This window comes from Puntigrus tetrazona, chromosome 13, assembly GCF_018831695.1.
Source record: "Puntigrus tetrazona isolate hp1 chromosome 13, ASM1883169v1, whole genome shotgun sequence".
Lineage (NCBI taxonomy): Eukaryota > Metazoa > Chordata > Actinopteri > Cypriniformes > Cyprinidae > Puntigrus > Puntigrus tetrazona.
In genome coordinates, this window is record NC_056711.1 from 10,253,501 (window position 1) to 10,263,152 (window position 9,652).

The 9,652-nt window shown below is 36.8% G+C and overlaps 1 pseudogene; it reads left to right on the forward strand.

Annotated features, from left to right (window-relative positions):
• The first annotated feature begins 1 nt into the window (after position 1).
• LOC122356814 lies at positions 2–9,652 on the forward strand (annotated as a pseudogene).

Sequence of the window (9,652 nt, forward strand, 5' to 3'; positions counted from 1 at the left end):
GATCGGCACTGTGTACAACAGGGAGAAACTTCTGGAGATGCTCAGGGTGACAGATCCGTACAATGACCTGGTCAAGAGAGAGCTGAACATCATCCAGGGCGCTCTGGAGCTCAGGACTAAAACCGTGGAGGACGTCATGGCGCCTTTGCGAGAACTGCTTTATGATCGCCGCCGATGCCATCCTGGACTTCAACACCATGTCTGAGATCATGGAGAGCGGCTACACGCGAATACCCCGTGTACGGGCGAGAGGTGTCACATTGTGGACCTGCTGTTTGTCAAGGACTTGGCCTTCGTGGATCAGACGATTGCACGCCGTTGAAAACCATCACCAAGTTCTACAGCCACCCTCTGCATTTTGTCTTCAATGACACCAAGCTGGATGCCATGCTCGAGGAGTTTAAAAAAGGTAAGCTGTGTACAGTGCGTTTTGTTTTAAAGCGAAAACTTCAAGAGTTGGGGAATTCGGGCGTTTAATAACAGATAGATTACACAGATTACACACAGTTTTGATTGATGTGTTTGATTGATGAAGAATTCCGCGTAAGAGCTGAGGAAGTATAAAAGTGGTAAAGCTATAGGAAAAATATTGCCTTGATGCAGTCATTAAAATAAGTCTACGTCTTCATCGTGTGTAAATATTCGTTTCGACATAATTTCCAAACTTTCAGTAACCACTAAAGTGTTAGAAAGTTACAGCCCCTAGCGAACAAGTCACATTCTCTGATGAGGTAACCATAGCAACAGTGTGCTGCTCCCAAGCGCAGGAAGTCGAGTAAAAAAAGTACTCTTTATCGCTTTGTGACTTTATCGGTCTTTGATACATCACAAACGTTTTTTTTATTTTCGTGAATGGTTGCATGTAAATTCTTAATTAAGGCATTTCAAAATAATTTTCAATTATTTATGAGTTATGATTTCTAACTGCTTTACTAATTATGTTTAAACTAGTTGCCTGTTTAGTATGTTATACTGTGGTAATGTTTGTTAATATTTAGCTGATAAAAACCTTGCAGGGCTCTGGGAGTCCTTGTGTCAGTTAAGATTTTAACCTAAACCCTTTTAATTCCTCTCAGGTATACATACAAAACAGTCTCTGTTAATATTGATAATACTGTGATTTGCATATTACGTAAAAATGTTGTGATGCTGACGATCTATTCTCTCTGAGGTGTGGGGTTCAAGGAAGACAATTCGGGAAGAGTGAAAACGTCTCTGACTCGGAGATAGCGTTGATCTCTGGAGCGGAGTTCAGGAAAAGGCCATATCCGCTGCTAACTCAGATTTACATATAACCCATTTTTTTACTTTACAGCATCACATAAAGCTGTGTTTTATGATTGCTGTTTAGGGAATCGTTCCTTTACCAGGCACTGAGTAATCATTCCGGCTTGTAATTTTCACTCTGTGCCCTGAGCAATCAGAACGTGAGATCTGAAGCGGTGCATTATTTTATGACACAAATGCCAAACAGCATCATGAGTGGGTTAAGTTATGCCATTTGTTTCTGCCGGAATGTGGCTGTAACTTGTATTTAAACGGGTGAAGTGCGTCTTGATCCGTTTAGTAGTCAGTTGTTTCAACCAGTTTAGGTTTCTGCTTTCGATAGTAATTTACAAACACTCTGTCACCCAGTTGTGGACACAGACCACAGTAGGACCGTGGCCCAGCATTCCACAAACTGTGGCTGAACAGGAAATGGACTTAACCAGATTTGGGCAACAATTGAGGTATGTGTAGTACAGTGTTGAGCTTGAGTCCATCAACAAAGCCTGTCTTAAAGCCCCCCATCTCCTGTGTAAAGGACTCCGTATCACCCACATAAGCCTTTCTCTCCCTGTCTTTGTTGTGACTCGCCATAGCTTTTAAACCGTGTTTACTCAACACAAAATAGTGATATGCTGTTATGGTGAAAGCATTTTGTCACCTGATGTGTCAAAGGGCAAGTGACCGTTAAGCTCCTGGTCTCAGATGGTCTATATCTACAGTATATATTATCTATACCACTTATCTGGCTTCCTCAGATATTATGCACTCTGTGCTGTGGCGTTGTAACATTTTGTCGGCAACATTTAACGTTACCGTATTATCATCTTTATTGTTGGATTTGAGGTTGTTGTTGTTTGTTTTAACGTAAGCAGCTTTGATTGTATTTATGCGCTTGGCTTTTCTAGTTTTATAAAAACGACTCTTACGATGAGGAATAGAGTCTTTCGCGTCGAGCGTGTAGCGGAGTTGGAATGCTTAATTCCTTTAAGCGGGGTCCAGGGAAGTCCTGGGGTTAATTAGTGTTTATATTGACAAAAGGCTCGTATTATTTGGCAGACTTAAAAGCACAGGTTCCGTATCGTAAACAAGATGAAGCCACTTGTTTCCAGTAAAAACTCTTTTGAGAATTATGCGCTGTTGTTACAGTTACAGCTGAGCTGTAACCGATAATGAGAAAAGGAAGTAAAGTTTTCAATCTAAATGTACACATGTATTATATTACTAATTTTATTTTAGAAAGTGTATCGCATTAAAGAATAGTATATATTGTTGCTCAAAAAGTTAGAGGAGTTACTAAGATTTCTTTCTTTTTGTGTGTGTGTTATTTAGCAAGGATGCAATATATTGATCTATAGTGACTATTCAAACAAATTTTTTTAACTTTCTATTAAAAAAATCAATATCTGCTTCGGTGGTGGCTAGCCTAAAACACGGGGCGGGTATATGTTATGCAAATACTGGGGCGTAGTGCAGTCAGGCATTACATCACAGTCAGTGTCATATTCTGATTTGCCTGTTTTTCAGTAATCTTTTGAGGAAACATTGGTGTTTGAGACTCACGGTATGTCATTTCCATGTACAGAACCCTTGTTATTCAGCTATGCCAAGGTAAATGGAGTTTCCCATTTATGTGCTTTGCCTTTAATAAAAACTGAATTTCATTTTCATTTCAATTTAGCCTTTCTTGCTAAAACATTCAACTACAAATATCCTATTCTATAGCACATATTATTATTATGTAATCTAATCTCTTAAATGCACCTTTAGTAGTTTTCATTGTTACCAGTTTAATCAATATTCTCATGTAATTATATCAGTTAAATGTTAAATGAGCATTTTGGGCTTCAAAGGTTGTGTATATATATATATATATATATATATATATATATATATATATAAGATATATAAAGATATTATACATTTATTTTTACATTTTACTTCAAGTAAAGATATTTATGAACGCTTTTGAAGTGTTCCAGTCAGCTTTAATATCTTGGGACTAAAATGTTAGTAAGACTGACGGGGAAGATTTGTAATTGAATAAAAGCTAATGTCAATTATATTTTGTGTTGGAAATAACTTTGTGCGTGCACTATTATATAGGTTACGACGCTGTGAGTCATAGGTTCTGCCACAGGGGAGAGGAACGGGAGGTTGAATTTACTGCGCTGAAATGTCCATTTCCGGGTGAAATATTTAGACTTCTCGCTTGGGAACCTAACATCGTTTTACTGTTTCGTTAAGTGCTATATAAAAAAGGCACATCAGCTTGATAAGTGCCTGCAACATTTGTAGATGTTCCATTAAAGCATCACAGAAGTGCCACCACAGTCCATGCGACTATTTATAGGGAAATTCCATTATGGAAAATATCTAAGGAAAAACCTCACTCCATAAATAAGGTGGGAATGTACAAAATGTGTCTTGTGTGTTGTCTTGAAACTAAAGCGTTCCGCTCACTTGATCTCTAATGTTTAATATAAGGCCTTTCTAAGAAAGCATTCCATCAATCCATCTTGGAGATTTTTTCCCCCTCCAAAGAATGCTTTATGTCCCGACATCCATGTCTTTGAGCATAGAAAGGAAGTGTCTTATTCTTACATGCCAGGGTCATATTTTTATGTCTTGGGAAGTGTGGGAGAATCTTACGCTCTGGCTATAGACTACATTTTGAAACGTTTGTTATCATTGACTTTTTTGATAATAATAATAAAAAGAATTATTGCAAAATCAGCATAAGTTGATATCTGAAGGATCATGTGACACTAAAGATTGGAGTAACAGCTGCCAATTTCAGGAATGAATGACAGTATTTTATAGATATTCAAATAGTAATTATTTAAAATGTAATTCTATTTTGCAGTATTACAGTTGTATTTTTATCAAATGCAACATAATTTTTGAACACAAGTGCATAAGTTAAGCCTCATAAAAACTAGAAATGTGAAAAAACATATTCGAATACAGTTGAAAATATCTTCTCAAAGCGGTCAAAATGAAAAAGTCAGACTTTTATTATTTGCTTTTAAAGCTACTACGACAATGTGTAGGTATTTCTTGGAAACCGTAAACAATGGCTCTTCTTCTTTAGATTTTTGGATATAGAACCTACTTGTATTCTCGGTTTTGGCTGTAAAGGACTGAACCAAATGAAAGATCTTTTATTATTGTCTTCTTTGGTTCATGTGTTGAGGGTGACTGTGTAGGCTTGTCTTGGAATCAGAATCGATCAGGGGTGAGAGATGTGGGCGGCTGGACTGTAACTGTGAGGGCCTGTTAACTGTTTTTTTATTTACAAAAAATAATCTTCATTGCCCCAATGATTTCAAGTCATGCTGGTTTTAAATGAAAACAACTTAGTTTTTTCATCATGTATTAGTGCTTACCACATCCAACAGGCATGAAACAGGCCTCATGTCCCTTTGACCATGCACAGCGTAAAGATTGGTCATGGTTTTTAAAGAAACCGTTTCTTCTGTTTGCACTTTTATACTGGTATTTATAAAAAAAAAAAAATTATGCAGACACCCTACATAATGGATTGCTACACTGCCACGCCGGTGAGAGCATTGCCCAAGTGGAATGGAAACTTCATTTTCAGATCTAATATTAGCTCAAAGCTCCAGAAAATTCCTTTTAAATGATCACTAGCTGAGAAACAGGAAAAGAATTTTCTTTAACGTTTTAGTTGACAAGTGCTTTTCAGGCAGGAATTTTTTAAGCAGCTTATCAAAGGAGGTCCTGGGGAAAACAGATGTGGAACCGCCCAGGAGATTTGCTAAGAAAAAGAAGCGATGGATCGTTGTCCGACTGTTTCAAAGAACCTTATGTTTGAACAGTCACAACTGTCCAAATTATAACTCTCTCATGGTTCGCAGTAAGCATGCGTGTACATTTAATCATAAACCAACAGAACTGCGATTCTGTGAGGGTTTGAATCCATTTATGGTTGTTTAGGTTACAGGGGACCACCACGTCCGAAATCATCCCGGAGAGATGCCTCCCTTAAAGCTTATAGAGTAACTGTATTTGGCTTTTGCCTGTGTGAGTCGTCTCCCATCTGACACATTGTCAAAAGAGTGAACAACGAGAAGGAGAAGGGAGCCCATTCTGCCAAGTTCTGGGCATACGTCACGCTAGAGAACATCATTGAGAAATCATCAAATCTGAGATTCTAGATAGGGCCAGGACTTGTACAGTGAGTACTAGTACAACACACATTACAATTTAAAAATTGTATTTTTGAATACAAGAATTACAAATCTGACAGACTTACCATTTTTATTTCCTGCCAACCTATCTATATAACCTATGGATGACCCAACTTTTCCTAGAAAGTTCATACAGAGACTTTTAATTATAGTTCTTTATTTAAAGGTATGTATTTTTATATATTTTTAAGGAAGCATAAGATATTCAAAAAATGTCTAGGTTAAATGTCAACAAGTCTCTACTCAAAAATCAGAAAATTGTTTAAAAAATTTTCATAAATCATTGTGATCATTTTATTACAAATATTTTTACATTAAATAGTAGTTTACACCACATTTAAATTTATTTAGATACATTAAATGGAAACTTTCTTAAAAAAGAGAATAAAACAATTTCAAAACCCACCAAAAATCAAAATGAATAAATAGACTAGCCACAATTAATACTAATGGGAGAACCTGTACACAATCATTTTAAACTAGATTTCAAAAAAAAAGAGATTTTTGCTTTCTTTAATGCAATGTAAGTAAAACCATCTAACACTGTCATAGTGTTGTTCCCAAACAAAGCGCTGACAACAAGGCAGCGAAAAAGGATAGCTCACAGAGAGAGGAAGCAGGACTTTTCCGCTTTCAAACCCACAGATAATGAGTTGGGCGTGAAAATATCACCACAAGCTTCTTCTGGCACGCTTAGTTTCATACAACTGATGCTGATGTCCAGCATGTAACTACATGTGTCTGAGTTTTTATGATTGATAAAAATGCATTTACAAGCTTGTAAAACATTCTTAACCCTATCATCTTTATTTCACTCTTGCCCTCAGAGGTGGAGTCATTCAATATGACTCAAATGTCAGAAAATCCTCCTGCGCTTGCTATGAAACATCTAAACGATCATCCAGGAGCTTAAATGTGACGGCAAAGAACAAAGAAAATGTCAGAGCACTACCTCACTCTTTGCCTTAAACCTGTGGATTGCTTCATCCTCACTCTTGCAGATGCAGAGTTTCTGACTGAAAAAGTCACAAGGACACAGAGGTTTACAGGATTGAAATCTCCAAATCTCTGTTCCAAAAACTAGAAAACTGTCTACTTGAACATGTTTTTATAACAAAAGCTGACCTAAAAGACTCCTTATTTTGAACAAATTTAATTAAAACAGTTTGTTTATATGCTTTAGTTTTACCTTCAGATTTTATGTCAAATAATTGTAACACGTTGTCCCACAGAGGTGGAGGTTGAGGCGGAAAAAGGAGGATGAGATTTTGAAGCTGGTGCCTTCTCTTATTATGGAGTGCTGGCTTTGCATCTTCACCAGGTTTGAGTGATGGATTGTCCAAACTTCTTCCACACATCCACCTAAATGTCAGAATTTTTATGAAAAGTACTAGTAATTTCATGAATGATACAATATTCGGTCATGAAGAAAGAAACTCACCTGAGAGTTTCATTATGGTTGATTTATTTTTTCCCGTTTATACAACTCTTTCTAACAAATCACGCATGAGGTTGTTTTGCTCTCAGATTTATCACACATGCTTCGTCTGTTTAATCAATCCACATTATGTAAATGCACACTGCACAAATGATTACTCTTTTGATTCTTGTTGGTAGTCTGTGTAAATCCATATTTTCTTACCATGATTTCTTTTTGTCTTTCCCTTTTTCTCTTTCCTTTTCCCCTCTCTTCCACTTGCTCTCCAGTTCCTCTCTCCTTGTCTCAGAGTGCTTTGTGGTGAGCAGGGCAGAATCACTGGCAGGATCTCCAGGTACACTTGCTAGTTTCTTCACCTCTAAATGTTCTCCTTAGCATTAGAATCTGAAGATTGGTGCAATAAGAGTTTTCCCTGTTTAAGGTCCTCGTTTTTCCAGCCTGATGAAATCTGATGAACTTCCGTTAACTTTTTCAAAATTACTAACCAAGAAATGTTTCTTGAGCACCAAAGCAGCATATTAAGATGATGAAGATCATGTGACACTGAAGATTGGATTAAAGGCTTCTGAATATTTTGCTGTCACAATAATAAACAGGTTTTAAAGATGCTAAATTAGGTACATTTAATATTTCACAATACTGAAGTTATTTTATTTTTGCCTGATACATGCATACATTAATATTACTGACCCAAACATTTTTTAATGCTGCTGCATGAAACCATTTGCTGTTAAATAAAAAAACAAACATTCATATAAATTCATATAGTTGAGTATATTTTTCTAAATGTAAAAAAATTCTGCAGTTAGACATCTGACCCTGGGATTATATACATTCCAGTGTAATGACTGTTGGACTGCTTCCCCACAGACACCCTTTGAACTGTTTCTTTAAGAAGTGGAGAACCTAATCTTATTTTGATTAAAACTCTTCACCTTGTATTAGGTGTGAGTTATTAAGCAGATGTTAAGTATCTTAATTATGTCACTTTAAAGTGAAGTTTTTAAGCGTGTAATAAGGTAACGGATTATATCTGTTAAGTTTTATCAACACAACAAAAGGAAGTGACAAAAAGAGAACGTTAGAAGTAATTTGTAAATTGTTGTTTCTCCTTAAATTATGTTAATTGTTTGCGTATGTGAACACTCTCACTTTCACTGGATTTCTAAACCACTTTAAATGACTGGTGCATCACAAATTTTAGTTGTAAATAAATGCAGCTCAAACTTTTGCGTCCTAACACATAAAAAATTCACAGCAAGGAACATCAGACAAGAATCTTCAGTTTCATTTGTTTACATCACAGCAACACCAGCAGCTGACCACTGACCTGCATGTTACCCTTTGTTTGCTATACAGAAAATAAGTCACCTCCACGGCCGTTCGGACTCAACCACTCGGACTCCTGAACAGGAGTGACCGGATGGAAGCGGTGACTCCACTCCGCTGGGCGCTTGCAACAACCAGCTCAACTCCTTCCTGCAGGTCTACGTACCAGACTATTCAGTGAGAGCCGCCTCTAGCCTGCTCTACATCAAGGTCTGAACGCTGCTGTGAATTTATATTGCGCTTCTGAACTCAAACTGGTTTATTCGAAATGCATGGAATTGCTGTAAGTTGTAGTTGGACTCAGAATTCCTGCCTGACCACATGTCATGTTAAAACTGGAAAATCATTATACAGAAGCTCTATTCAACATAGCCAGGCTATTGCAGCTTCTATATGAGCATTTAGTGTAAGGGATTTTAAACTTTCTGAGTCCTACTTCACCAAACATATACACAGCTATATATTTCAGAGTAAAATCTCATTTAATCTCTATTGTAATGTTATACCTTTCAAATAAATATAACTGCATTGCAGAGCAGAGAATTCCAAAAACTGGGTGTGAAAAATTAAATATAGTATTTTCAGAGAACACGTGAACATGCAGTTTTGTAATTAATTATTCATTTAAATATTAATGGAAAAATCAATGGTGATTTCATGTGAGAAGGGTAGGGGTTAGAGGATCCCTGTACTAGAGCTAAGCAACTTATTACAATATTTTTCTGGAAATGATTTACTACTACTGTGTATAACTACTGAAATATTTCTGAACACATGTCATTAGAACATAGGAATATAGGATTTGTTTTTATATTTTTTACTGTTAAAAAAAAGTATATTTTTGTCTTTAGAAAGCTGAAAAGAAAAGAACTAAATTTGGCGAATGTATTAAAAATGATAGTTACACATATTTTACATTTTCATTTAACATGTTAAACTTACACAACCTATTAACAATGCGTGAAAAGTCAAAAGTGTTCTTGAAACAGCCATAATTTAGTGATATATATAGTTGAGTGCTTTTGTAATCCCACTTGTATGTAATTACCTACAGATTTTATAAGTACTAAAATTACAAGAAGTCCAAAATAGACCAATATAATTGGATATCATTAATCCCTTATTCTGTCAGGTGACCACGCCAGCAATATCAGAAACGCCCTTATGGCATCTCGCATGGACAAACGCCCCAGATCCACAGACAGCGAGTTCACCAAGATCGAGCTGACCTTCACAGAGCATCAGGATGGACCACTGGGCGAGTCGACCACTCTTTTAATCCACCAGCGCACACAAACCCAACCACACCGGTCACAACGGCCAGGCGTATTTAACCACCCTCAGCAAGAGAGATGGCGAAGAGCGCAAAACGGCTCCGCTTAGCCTCTCCTTTCCGCGTCACTGA